The sequence below is a fragment of the Phalacrocorax carbo genome, chromosome 2 (genome assembly GCF_963921805.1).
Source record: "Phalacrocorax carbo chromosome 2, bPhaCar2.1, whole genome shotgun sequence".
Classification (NCBI taxonomy): domain Eukaryota; kingdom Metazoa; phylum Chordata; class Aves; order Suliformes; family Phalacrocoracidae; genus Phalacrocorax; species Phalacrocorax carbo.
The window spans coordinates 33,717,773-33,731,459 of NC_087514.1; positions in this window are offsets into that span (position 1 = coordinate 33,717,773).

Below are 13,687 nucleotides of genomic sequence, written 5' to 3' on the forward strand. Positions count from 1 at the left end.
GATACAGTGCCATGGTTTTAATTTTTATCTACACAGTTCTTAAAGTACATCCTGCAAGCTTATAGGTATAAGTTTCATATCAATCACTATTGAGTATTCATGAGTGACTGTGCTTTATTGGCTTGATGCCACACCTTGATTCTCCATCATGCTCCATCATGCTTCTTTTAATCTGAATATTTAGTACTCTTTCATGTCTTAATTACAGCAAATTGCGCACAGTTGGCACCATTTCTTGAAATTAATCCCAGAGTACTTTGTTTCTGTCAAGCACAGTCAAAGCCTTAGAGAATAATAGTAAATGTTATTGCAGATCTAAATTTAAATGACTGTCTATGTATTTAACTTAAGCCTTTAATTATTCGTGCTGTACTGTTTTTGGTTCAAATGTTAAACATTCTTTATTGAGAATGTAAAATTGTTTCAGACAGCTTGAAACTGGCAATGTTAACATGACAACAATTATTTGTATTAACATATTTTTTCAGGTGTGTACAACTTAATAGACAGCATATAATATCCTGCTACAGTAATATGTTTCCATTTCTTTCCATTTATTCAGTAAATAATAAAAACGTTCTAATTGTGAGGAAGAGATTGTTGGAGGGTAAATTTCCTTCTGTTCTTTTTTTTTTTTTAACAAAAAAATATTAAACAATCAACACGGCTTCCTCATTAGTTGATTTCTAAGCTGTCTGCAGACAGCCTAGACCTTGTACATCTCTTTCTGAAACCCACTCAGAAAATTAGTGGGATGCTGTTTTTTATTATTTTCAGTATACTATAAAAAAAAAATTTAAAAAGACAGAAACAATTAGAGTATCTTAAATGCTGTCATTGCTAATTGAAATTACGTATTTGACAAAATTCACAAGTAAGTACAAATTATTTCTGCTCATTGTGTAGTTTAGTAATGCGGATATTATGCTATTAATAACGCCCAAACCTTTCCACCTTGTGAACACTTTTTGTGCTGGAAGAATTCACAGAGCAAGGTAAAAAGAATAAATAAAACCCCTAGGCCTGTGTACCTTTTACCCCAAGAAAAAGTATGACAAGACAGATTTCTGACATTGAAAATGAGTATAAATGGGATTTGCAGTTAAAACTGGCAAATACAAACATAAAAATATCTACAAACTTAACAGAGGTCATATTACTGTATTCATTTTAGTTTTATCAGTATGCATTTTGGCAGCATTGCTATCACAAACTCTAACATGTTCTGAACGTAGAGACAAACACCAGAGAAATATATACTTACAAAATTTGTGATAAAGTATTTTTTTCTCTAGAATTCATAACAAATATGTATGAAGTAGTGCATGCCCAGCTCCTTCACATTCTACTGTGCGATGTGATTTCTAAAGAGATAGCTGGTTTGCTCGTTCTCATAGCAAAAGCACACCTGATCTTTTTGACTATAAAGTTTCCTGGCATCGGTAAGGTCTCCTCCAAACTGTGTTATCTGCTGTTCTAGCTAAGCAAGTTCCACTTTGTGTTTCTGCTGGGAAGCTATTACATCCAGATGCAGTCACTGTAAGGTCTTGTCTAGTTTTTCAATTTCAAGAACATTTTTTTTCCCTGTTGGTCAAGTATATTAGCAGCTTCAGCTTTTTGTTCCTGTATGATCTGCTCACATTCTTCAACTCTGGAGGATTTTTCATTGTATTGATTTTTCAACATCACAAGCTCATGTTTTAAATTAGAAATTATTGTACATTATACCAGATGTCCTGATTCCGTTATCTATCATTTAAGAAACATAAATTATAGCTCTATTTCCAGATTTCAAATGCTGAGCCTGTCGCTACTTGTGATTTGTATTTTATTTTCAGTGAACAGAAATATTTGAAAAGATTTATTAAATTTATATGTAAAATAAATTTCTCATTTATAATCCTAAAAAGCAGAGTTATATCTTCATTACCTGTAAAGACACAATTAGATAATAGTGCTATTATTCTAACTCCAAAAAGTCTATATGACTACTTGATTAATTTTATTTCATTCTGGTTGAGCTAGTTAATTTCTGTGATTTTGCGATATATTTACTTATCTGTTCCAAAGATTCAAGTGCATAAAACTTTACATTAGATGTCCATGATTGGATTGGTGTCTGCCAAATCAGAGTGAAGTTGAAATATGACATTCTCTTTTTTCAGAAATCTTTAGGAGTACAGGACATATTCTGGTATGTATGTTTCATAAGATAAACCACTAAATATTGTTAAAAATTGCAATACAGGTTTCTGGTTTAAAAAAAAAAAAAAAAAACAACCAAAAAAAAAAAAAAACAAACCCTCAACTTCTTTTGAAGGTAGACAATTTTGTCCTTGAGCTTTTAGATATAATCTCTGTAGTAGTCTTTGGGAACTCCTGTTTCTTAGGTAATTTTTACGGTCCCTCTGTGATAAAGGCAGCTCTTCTGTCAGCTGATCAGTTGTTTTCAAATGTCTGGTTTTACTTGTGTTTATTGTAATCTAGGTATTTGTGAGTTCAGTTATAAGGATGTCAATGTTATTCACTTTTGGTTTGGTAGTCAACATGTCCAGTCATCATCATAAAATAGCACAATATATAAAATTACATATGTCAGAGAGAATAGAGCCTCTAAATAAGCACCTATATAAGCATAGTTGCAGGTATTTAATTGTCATATTTAACCTTTCTCCTAATCAAAAACTCTTCAGTTACTATGAATGTAAATAAGACTTTGAATGTCCCAGCTATGGGCCTCCTTAGATAAGAAATAATTTTTGTTTCTCTGAATATTCAGTGATTAAATATTTAGAAGCACTAGGTTTATGTATTATTCTTGCTTTTTTTAGTATTGATATGACTTTTCTTTAAAATAAGTTTGTGTTCTGCTTTACTATTTATTAAACATAAAAGTGAAAATATTAGCCAAATATGTAAATGCTATACCTCTGCTAAAAGATTTGCCACTTCACAACTTCATAGTTAAGACTGAGCTCCTGCTAAAAAGGATGGCATTAAAGGAAACTCAACCAGCCATCGAATTAGCTCTCCCACTTGGCTAATTTGTATGCAATTTAGAGAAGAAAAGAAGTTTAAAGACAAACAGAAATTACTCTCAGACTGTTTCCCTAAGTTTGATAACTGATTTTTGGAGAAAGGATGGACATCTTTCCTATGGAAGACCTCTTCAGATCTTCTCTTCAAACCAGAGACCTCAACATCGCAGAGTTCCTAAGGATTCAGAACTACCTCTGTTTTTTAAGACCACTTCCTAAGACAAGTACCTACATATCTCCTAAAGCCTCTTCTGGGCTCAGTTGTTTTCTAGGTAGTGGTTCAGCTATTTCTCCAACAAACTGTGTGGCAAATGTCCCTCAGCAAACACTTTTTTTGAGAGAGAGAGAGAGAGAGAGAGAGGGAAATTCTAAGTTATTTGGTCATTTCTTTGAGATGTTATTTCTTTGAGTTCTTTTGAAATCTAACTCACTGTATTGCCTTTGTTCAAAGAACACAGAGAGCTATGTGACAGAGAGTTTAAAAAAATAAATTTTAAGACTAATGCCCATTTATTGTTTATTCTTCAGAAGTGAAAACTTGTTAGGATCTAAGACAGCATGTGGTATTCATTTATCCCTGAAGGTGGCTTAAACTTGCTTTTAATAACCTTAAAAAAAAAAAAAAAAAAAAAAAAGGAAAGAAAAATCCACTCATCAGTATACAAAAGATGTCCAGTTGTCCAGTTATGTCTAATAAGTGTAAAATACGATTCTTCATACTCAAAATCACAAACTAACATTTTTAAGTTGAAAATGGCAATTCTACCTGTTTTACACAGAACAAAGTATTTCATCAAGTATTTCTTCTGTCCCATAGCTTCTCATCTAGCTGATGTTTATTATTTAGAAATATACTTAATTTAGAACTAAGGACTTAAGGTGCATGAAGAATGTCCCCTATGTCCCCTGAGAGGTTGGTCCCGTATTCAGTAATGCACACTGTTAAAAGAAAATGCCTTCTTTTTGACACAATTTTTTCTAGTTTTCTCTCTTGACCTCATTGTTGAAACTCATTGTCTTCTGTTAGATTAACAGGACCTCTGGTATTATTAAATTTCTACTTCTGTAGTTGCTAAAGATTATGTAAAAATAAACTGTTCTTATATTTTACAGAGATAAATGCACTTAGGTTTTCTTGTCTCACAGCAAGTTAGCTTTCTGGCCTCAGATCTTTCCAATAACTCTTCTGAAATTATCAGCATTTGCTGTATTGCTTTTCAAAGTATCAGGCAATCACTAAATAACAATATTGAAGTAACAGCATCATCTCTTTTTATGCAGAAAGTGGTTTGAAGTAACAGCATCATCTCTTTTTATGCAGAAAGTGGTAACATCTCTGTAACTCTATTAAAAATTTCCATAGTTATAGATCAGAAACTTTGCTGGCACTGTATCCTAATAACAGTAGATACTAAGTTGATTATCCAACATGATTCCTAAGTCCTTTTTACTAAAATTTTCTAATTTTCATTTTCTAAAATTGGCCTCTCAATCTGTAAGCATGCTATTTTTTGAGATCTCAACCAAAACTCACAAAGCTCTGCATGGGGTGGGGTGGGGGAAAATGTGGTTGAAACGTATCCACCTTTCTTTAAGATTTAAATCAGTCAGCAAAAACAACCAGATTTTGCCATTTATCACTTCAGTGTTTTTGTTTCATCTACGCACTTCATCAGCAATAATTTTGTCTTCTTCCAGACCACTGACAATGTACAAAACCAGATTCTTTTGCAACTTCACTATAAATACACTATTAGGTTATATCTGTAAATTTATTATATATGATCTCTCAGCTCACTGTTACGGTTTTTGATATTACTGTATTTGATACACACCTACTGTGTATAGTCAAAAAAAGGTCTTCTTGATGGGCTGAAATGAATTTTCCTTGCTCTCTCTCACTGAAAGTCCTTCCCTACCTCCCCACCAAACTGTAGGGAGATCTTTCTGAATTAGATCTTTTTGCTTGCTTGCTACTTTCCTCACACTGATGCTTCCTTCATATTTTCCTAGGGTAGGAAAAACATTGTCCCATATGGATGGACAACTAGTTGGAAGGCAATTAAAGCTGATGATCCCTGAAGGTATTTCTGATAGCTTTTCAGTGATGATCTGACAAGGTGTCAGATGCTTGACAAGATGTCAAGCACTCTTCCTGACCAAAACCTCTTTTCTGGAGGGTATTTCAGGAAACTTGATTTTGACACAAAACACAAAATAAAGTTTGGATCGTAAATAGTAGATGATTCACCTGAAAAATCCCCCTGCATTCTTTTTCCCTCTGATAGCTCCAAGCAAACTTCTTGATCTGGTTCATCCTGTGGTTGTAGAAACAGCAGTGTCTGAACAGCACATGAAAGAAGCTTAAGGGAAAAAAATATGCAAGAGAGATTAAGGCAGGCTCACCTTAGACGTAACTGCCGTCTGGGTACTCTGAGAACCACAGACCTATTCAGCTTCTCCTCAGACATAAACCAGAAATGTTTTAACATTTGCAGCTATCTGCATCATGATGGATCTTGTCTTCCATCACAATTAACAAAAGAATATCAAAGCTTGAGGTTTTTTCCCTAAGTTAATCATATTTTCAGTATCCTGAAGTTTTTCTTCTGTATATTCAGCTTTATTCATCAGCTGTTTGCAGTCTCCTGGCATTAATTTCCATGCTTTTCATCTCTAACCAAGGTGCCTTCTAAACTAATGAATCTGTCCTTCATGATTGTAGGAGTGTGAATTTGGGGCACATAGTGAAGTTTCCTTAAACAATTCCCACTTATTATTTACAGTACCAGGTACCAGTCAGCTGATATCCCTGGAGAATCCAGTGACTAGATAGAAAAGGGAGGGGGGGGAAGTAATTCTGGTTTCTAAAATGTTTATAACAGATAGCTAATAAATAGTTATTGTGTTAAATGTGGTTTATGCTGCACACACAGACAAAACTAAAGGTAAAAAGGTTCTGTAATATTTCAGTTTGTGGTCTCATAGAAAAAAGGAAGGAAACATAAGAAAATAAAAAGCTAAATGCTGTTAGATATCTTCTGCAAACAAAGTCAAGACAATTATTACCTTGCTTGTTATTGTGTAGGAACATATGTGCTTACTATGCAAGATGTAAATCTGGTAAAGCATTGGTTTTCCGTGCAATCTACTAAATAAAAAAAAAAAGTAGGAAAACTGAAGAAAACATCAAAATAGAGTACTCCGATTCATTTCCATCCGATGTGTACTGAGCTAGAATTATACTATTTATTTAAAATCTCACCCTGTAGTTTATGTTGATGACTCAGGTTGAGCTGTAAGTATGGAGGCTTTATATATATAAAATGTCAATTAATTGGGTTTTTTTAGAAAGGCTTCCACCTTCTAGTGGTTCATCTGAGGTTGTACCATGTGAAGGGTTTATGTGAAACTGAATAATAACCTTGTATTTGAAGGAGCCTAATACTTTTGAATTATTGCACCAAAATAATGCTAACCTTGGCAAATTATGCTCCAGGTAGGAATATTAGTTCTAATGCACAAGATTTCTAACAAATTCTGGAAAATACTACCTAATTATTTTATTTTCAGAATACTTAATGAGAAGTTTCCATCAAACAGGATTTATCATAAATTTGGCATAGGGACTTCTGCTAGGCATATGTTTTGAAGAGCTGTTGCAAAGACCTTGTTAAACTTCTTCATTAATGGTCTGGATGATGGGGCAGAGTGCATCCCCAGAAAGTTTGGTGATGCAACAAAACTGGGAGGAGTGGCTGATATGCCAGAGAGTCATGCTGCCACCTAGAGGGACCTTAAGAGGCTGGAGAAATGGACTGACAGGATTCTCATGAAGTTCAACCAGCAGAAGTACAAAGTCCTTCAACGAGGGAGAAATAACCACATCCACCAATATATGCTGGTGGCTGAATGTCTGGAAACCAGTTCTGCAGAAAAGGCCCTGGGGTTCCTGGTGGACACCAAGTTGAACATGAGCCAGAAACGTGCCTTTGCAGCAAAGAATGTGAATGGTATCCTGGGCTGAATTAGGCAAAGGGTTGCCAGAAGGTCAAGGAAGTCAAGCTTTCCCCTTTATTCAGCACTGGTGAGGCCACACCTCATCTAATGTGTCCAGTTCTGGGCTCCCCAGTACAAGAGAGACATGGACATACCAGAGAGAGTCCAACAAAGATGATCAAGGGAGTGGAGGACCTCTTCTATGAGGAAAGGCTGAGAGAGCTGGGAGTGTTCAGCCTGGGAAAGAGAAGGCTCAGGGGAGATCTTATTAATGTCTATAAATACCTGAAGGGGGAGTATGAAGAAGACAGAGCCAGGCTGTTTTCAGTGGTGCTCAGTGACAGGACCGGAGACAATGGGCAAATACTGAAACACGGGAAGTCCCTTCTGAACAACAGGAAACAGTTTTCACTGGGAGGGTGTCTGAGCACTGGTGCAAGTTGCCCAGAGAAGTGGAGTCTCCAACCTTGGAGATATTCAAAAGCTGTCTGGACAGGGTCCTTGGCTATGTGTTCAAGGCAACCCTGTATGAGCAGGAGGATTGGACAAGATGACCTCCAGAGGTCCCTTCCAAACTCAACCATGTCTGTATCTGTCCTTCCCATATGTGAGTTTTATATAGTGTTCTTACATGTTTGATGCAATGGTTTCTATTCTTCATTGATAGTGTCCTCAGAGGATGGCCCTAATAGACAGTAATGAGTTCCAATTTCTAACACTATACAGCCATGAAACACTAGACTTGAAAGTAATGAACAACTTTTGATACAGGAATTTTTTTATTAGTGCAGAGCTAAACCTTTCCCATTCTAGGCCTCAGGAGAGGGAAAAAATTTTCTAAAGTATGAAACTATGGAATACCAAACATGAAATACTAAGACAATTAAGGCCATAAAATTATATTTATAAACAGTATTTTTTAATAATTTAATGATTAGAAAGCACTGAAATAAATGGAATGTTACACTATGCCCCAGAGATGATGATTTGGTGTGCAGAATAAACAACATAGTTTTGTATCTTTCAAAATTATTTATCAGCTTTGAAAGTATATGTAGTAAAAAAGTTTGAGGTTATATCTATGGAAAGGAAGTGTAGATGTATAGATAGACAAATGCAAAAACATTAGAGAACATGCGCACGCCATATAGTGTATGAAGGGTCTTATGCTTAAACACAATTGAGTTACCATAGCCTAATTAACAGGTTACTACTATCAACTGGTTTTGGAATAATCGCTGGAGGTGACTTAGAAATTAAACTTATGTTTTTAGAAAAGGTACAGCACTGAAGAAGCTGTCAGGGTGAAGTGCAGCTGATAGGTGAGGAATCCATTCCACGGAAGTTCCCTAGTAACCTTAGATGTTGGCAATGCCAGGAGAACTTGGCGTACTGGCTCTAAGAGGAGTTGTCCAGAGGGTGGAGAGGTGTGGAGGCATCATGGCCAGGCTCTGTGATAAATGGGAACTCAAGGTACCATGCAGATGGTATGCTGCATATTTGCTACCCTGGGCCAACAGTCGGTCACACTTTTGACAAAATGCTGTCCTTTTGATGAACTTTGCTCATTATAATACCATTATGATACCAAAACACACCTCCATCCCAAAAGCTACCCCCCTCTAAGGTGTGACCACCCCTCACTGGGCAGGCGTTTTGAATTTCTTCTAGCCTATCCTTTTAAAAGTAAAGCGAGGAAATTTTACACCAGTCATAATAAAGGTATGTATGACTAGAGTCACTCAAGCTCCACCTGAAAGATAAAAAATAGTATAAAATACGTGAAGAGAAAGAGGGTGTTAGGGAAGATACCATCGCATACCACTCTGACTTCTGGGACCAGCTGACAGGCTAAGCCTCCTTCCCCCCTCACTGGGACGTCTTTGGGTAAGATTGGAAACCGCTGTAGAGTCACTAAATCTTTAACGTATTAGAGTTGCTTTGCTTTATATTAGAGTCACTTTGCTTCATATTAGAGTCGCTTCATATTTGTTTAGCATACTTGCAGCCTAGCAGTGTACTCCTATCTTTGGTATTTATGTGTGTCTTGTAACCAGCAATCTTATCACTGGTAATCCAAAGAACCTGTATGTCTTTAGCTTTAATAAATTGCACTATTTGCTAACCTAGCTGTGATCGTTCTCATTGAATGTGAGCAGCCTGAGCATCTGCCAAATTAGTTACTAACAACAAATACTCCAATGACTGGTTACTTCTACAATCCTTAGAAAATAAACGGTTGACCAAGTCTGAGACTAAGACTGGACTTAGCTGCACTAGACTCCTCTTGGAGGAGGAGTTTAGAAAGCAAGTGGGTCCTGTCTGAACCTCGTGACTCAACGGTAGGGTCTCTCCACAGCCACTCCTCAGACTCCCACCATTAACACAACACTGATATACCACAATTGACTGCAGGTGTGATATTTGCTTGCTCTAACTAGAAGTAGTATGCATTTACTTCAACAATGTTAAACATTTCAGTTGACAATTTCCACAATTGAGCTGAAATGCAATAATGTTTTCAGTGATGTGTGTATAACCTGAATGAAGGTATGCACCTACATTTCAAATATCACTTTCCTAGTACTGTTTAAGTGTAAAAAAAAAGATAAATATGTTTCTGTGTTGGCACAGATAACTGTACACATAAAACAATATAAAAATTCAGTCAAATTTGAATGGTATCTTACATATTTATGTTACTAACTCAGAGAGAATCACTAGCATTTTTAGGTCTGTGAGTAATACAGGTATACAAATAAAAATAGTGATGGTAAACTAGAGAAGTTAGTACTGCTTTCTGAGTGTCTGTTCTGCTAAGTGTAATACACAGCAGCAGACAAATATGAGAAGGTTGCTACAACTCGCTGCCTTTGAAAGATGTCTTCTGTGCACTAACAGAGAGAAATTAAGTAATCAGGAAGTGTTTACCCCAGCAGGTAGCAGTGATGTCCAGCCATGGTAGCTTGGCATAGCTTTGGGGAACAGATATTTTCAATAGCACTGAAAAAGTTTAGCAAAGTGCAGGATGCGGAACATATGAATGTGCGACTTATGGGAAAGAATGCTTTTTTAAAGAAATGCAGCTCTGGCATTTTTATATTGAAACAGACATGTCAAGATGATTTGTCAATATTTGTGTGCACACATACTGAATGCATTTTTTTCCCCGTACAGTGGGTATCCTTAAAAATGTTGGGTTTGTCTTCAAGAAAGAAGGTGTTTTCTTAAGTAGTTGTAGAATTTCCTATAATCAGAAAGACTGTAAACAAGCAGGGCATTTTTAGAGGCCAGTAAACATCTTGGCAAATCACATAGTAGATCTCAAGTACACGTGCTAACAAAAATGTCCCATCTAAAGGAGATGAAGGATTTGGAATAAGGTCAATGAGTGTAAGCCTACCCATTCTATGAATTACAGTTATTCATGAATGAGCAATGATACCAAGCTGGGAGGAGTGGCTGACATGCCAGAAGGCTGTGCTGCCATCCAACGAGACCTGGACAGGCTGGACAGCTGACCAAGTGGAACCTCATGAAATTCAACAAGAGCAAGAGCAAGGTCCTGCACCTGGGGAGGAGCAACCCCATGCACCAGTACAGGCTGGGGGCTGAACTACTCAAAAGCAGCTCTGTTGAGAAGGACCTGGGAGTGCTGGTGGACAACAAGTTGACCATGAGCCAACAATGTGCCCTTGTGGCCAAGAAGGCCAATGGTATCCTGGGATGAATTAAAAGAATTTTAAGATTATCCTCCCCCTCTGCTCTGCCCTAGTGAGACCACATTTGGAGTACTGTGTCCAGTTTTGGGGCCCCCAGTTTAAGGAGGACAGGCAACTGCTTGAGCAAGTCCAGTGGAGAGCTATGAAGGTGATCAGGGGACTGGAGCATCTCCCTTATGAGGAAAGGCTGAGAGACTTGGATTTGTTCAGCCTGGAGAAGAGAAGACTGAGGGGGGATATTGTCAAAGCTTATAAATATCTAAAAGGTGGGTGTCAGGATGATGTGACTAGGCTCTTTTCAATAGTGCCCAATGACAGGAGAAGGGGCAATGGGCACAAGTTGGAACACAGGAAGTTCCACCTCAATATGAGGAGAAACTTCTTTCCTGTGAGGGTGACAGAGCAGTGGCACAGGCTGCCCAGGGAGGCTGTGGAGTCTCCTTCCCTGGAGACATTCAAAACCCACCTGGACATGTTCCTGTGCCCCCTGCTCTGGGTGTGCCTGCTCAAGCAGGGGTGTTGGACAAGATGATCTCCAGAGGTCCCTTCCAACCCCTACCATTCTGTGATTCTGTGATTGCTCTTCATCAGGTCAGTTACTGGCCACCAGTAAAAAACAAACCAAACCGACCAACCAAAAATACTCACAGTACAGAAAACAGTTATTCAAAATGGTTTTTAATAGGGTATGTGTGAAAAATATGCAAAAACTTGGTACGAACTGCTATAGTTTTAAACTAGTAGTTATTATTTCTCCAGAATTTATATTGAATGGAAATAAAATTAGCATAGCTGGTGGCAACTATGTGGCAATTTGTACAATCCATTTCAGGGGCATCCAGAAACCTATCACTATCAAAACCATAAAAGAAAAATATTGTCACAATACATATTTATAGACTGTACGGAGTGTCGAACTATAAGGTATAGAGGAAAATATAAAACAAGACGAGCAGAATGGAAGTATATTTATGAAAAATTGAGAAGAAGGATAAGAAAATGATTTTTAACTCAGTAAGTTGTTAGAACAAGGATGCTTTAGACAGTTAAGAACATAACTCGTATCTTTTAAAGCTTATTATATTTAGGTTGGAGTCATGTTTCATGGAGAAATGGGTAATTTCCATTTGACAGATTAATTAATCACAGTTTCATAGCCTAACTATAGGACTTTTCTAATAGAAGATATTTTGGGTTAGCAGAACATTTAACAATATCTCAGCATGTTGGGGAAAAATGCAGGTGTACCAAGTCTGGCAGCGAGTCTTCAGCTGATTTGTTGTACTATAGGTTCTGAGCTATGAAACTTTGAAGACTTGGCTCCCTTTAATCAATATTTTCAACCCTTCATGGTCCTGAGCATTAAAGTTTATAAAAGATTTAATAATTCATTAAAATTTTTCTAATACTGATATTTTTCCAAACTACAGCTTGAAAGCTTACAATTTTTAGGATCAAATAAAAGCAGACTCATGATAAAATCACACAAAACTACAGATTTTTTTATATTGGTCTATCTTGAGTATAAAATTAAACAATAGCTATTCATATTGGATATGTATATTTAACATGTGCATTTAATATATTTAATATGTCTTTAATGTATATTCAGTTTGGTTTATCTTTTGAAAATATTTATATTCAATTGAATACACATACAACACAGAAAAATTTCTATGTTTTAATTCAGGCAATCATTTACAGCATGAAATAAAACTGTTCTACAAAATGCACAAGTGTTAATTTGTCCTTGTAACAAGAACTAATTGTATTTGGAATTTAACAGACATTTTATTGCAATTATGCATATTTAATAAAAATAATGAAATATCCCCAGCACTTTTAAGTGAACACCATACTTCTGTTGCTTGTTCAGTAATTCCAGTTTTCCAACTCATTGCAGATGTTCTTTATACTTCAGGGGTTGGGGGGAGGGGGGAGCAGGCTGCCTTCGTTACCTTTTCTTAGTTGTTTGGGGGCTTGGGGTCTTTTGGTTCTATATTTTGAATACGAAGTTCTTGTAAGTAAGAAATTTATTTTAGGTATTCTTATTCAAAACGTATTCAGTTTTATAGAGCTAATGCTTTATCGTCTGTGATTCAGAAACACAGAACAATATTAGACTTATAGAATCATAGAATACTAGACTTCATTAACAACATTTCCTTTATTTGAAGCTATTTGCGTCCATGAAATCATGTCTTATATCTCCTGTGTACGTCTAGTTTGTTACGTATAATTTATTTCAAGCTTTCTTACAGACCTTTTCTTAACTTAAGGGTTATTCATTTTTTTATGATATGAATACGTACAGGAGTCTTGGAAAACAAAAAAAATGCATGTCATGTCTGTGCTCTAAAACTTCTTGCTGCAAATTTGAATGTCATAGGTTTGCAGTCCTCTCTATTTGTGCAGCTATTAGTCTGGGACATTGTTTATCAGGTAAAACATGCAACAGATGCACAAGAATAGCTATGCCAAGGTTAGTTTCCTCAGTATATTTTCCAACTTTATTGGCAGGACATCTAGTTTGAACAGTTGTATAAACAATAGTATGCAGAAGTTGCAAACGCTATCACATCCTAAGATATTTCGTTGCTTTTGAAGATGTTACAGAAGGTGCCAAAACAAGGGGCAAGGAATAATAATGATGTCATCAGCTATTTCCAAGTAAGGACACTGTAGCTATTAAACTGTTATTATCTACAGTTTAATACATATCAGCATCAGTTTTCAGATCAGGTTTCCCTTCAAATGTTTTTATGCTGCAAGTATGTACACCTGAACTTTGAAACAGAATGGAAAATATACGACAATTTTGAAGCAAGTTCCTGGCTTAGAAGACTATGTCAATTGGGAGGGACACCCAAAGTGGCAGTAGCTCTCTTAGGCCTGAATCTTGGAGTTCTTTCTGTGATAAATATAATA